Source organism: Myotis brandtii, unplaced genomic scaffold (assembly GCF_000412655.1).
Source record: "Myotis brandtii unplaced genomic scaffold, ASM41265v1 scaffold160, whole genome shotgun sequence".
NCBI lineage: Eukaryota > Metazoa > Chordata > Mammalia > Chiroptera > Vespertilionidae > Myotis > Myotis brandtii.
This window is the reverse complement of record NW_005355833.1, coordinates 1589386-1589728: the sequence shown is the minus strand read 5'-3', so window position 1 is coordinate 1589728 and position 343 is coordinate 1589386.

The window sequence follows — 343 nt, the reverse complement described above, 5'->3', positions numbered from 1 at the left end:
GAAGGGGGTGTGACCAGCTGCAAACAGCCATCAGCCCCTCACCGAGGCTGGCCAGGCACCCCAGCGGGACCCCCACCCTGATCCGGGACACCCTTCAGGGCAAACCAGCCAGCCCCCACCCGTGTACCAGGCCTCTATCCTATATAGTAAAAGGGTAATATGCAAACTGACCCTAACAGCAGAAAGACTGGGAATGACTGGTCACTATGACACACACTGACCACCAGGGGATAGATGCGCAATGCAGGAGCCCCCCTCTGGTGGTCAGTGCACTCCCACATGGGGGAGCTCTGCTCAGCCACAAGCCAGGCTGATGGCTGCCAGTACAGCGGTGGTGGGAGCC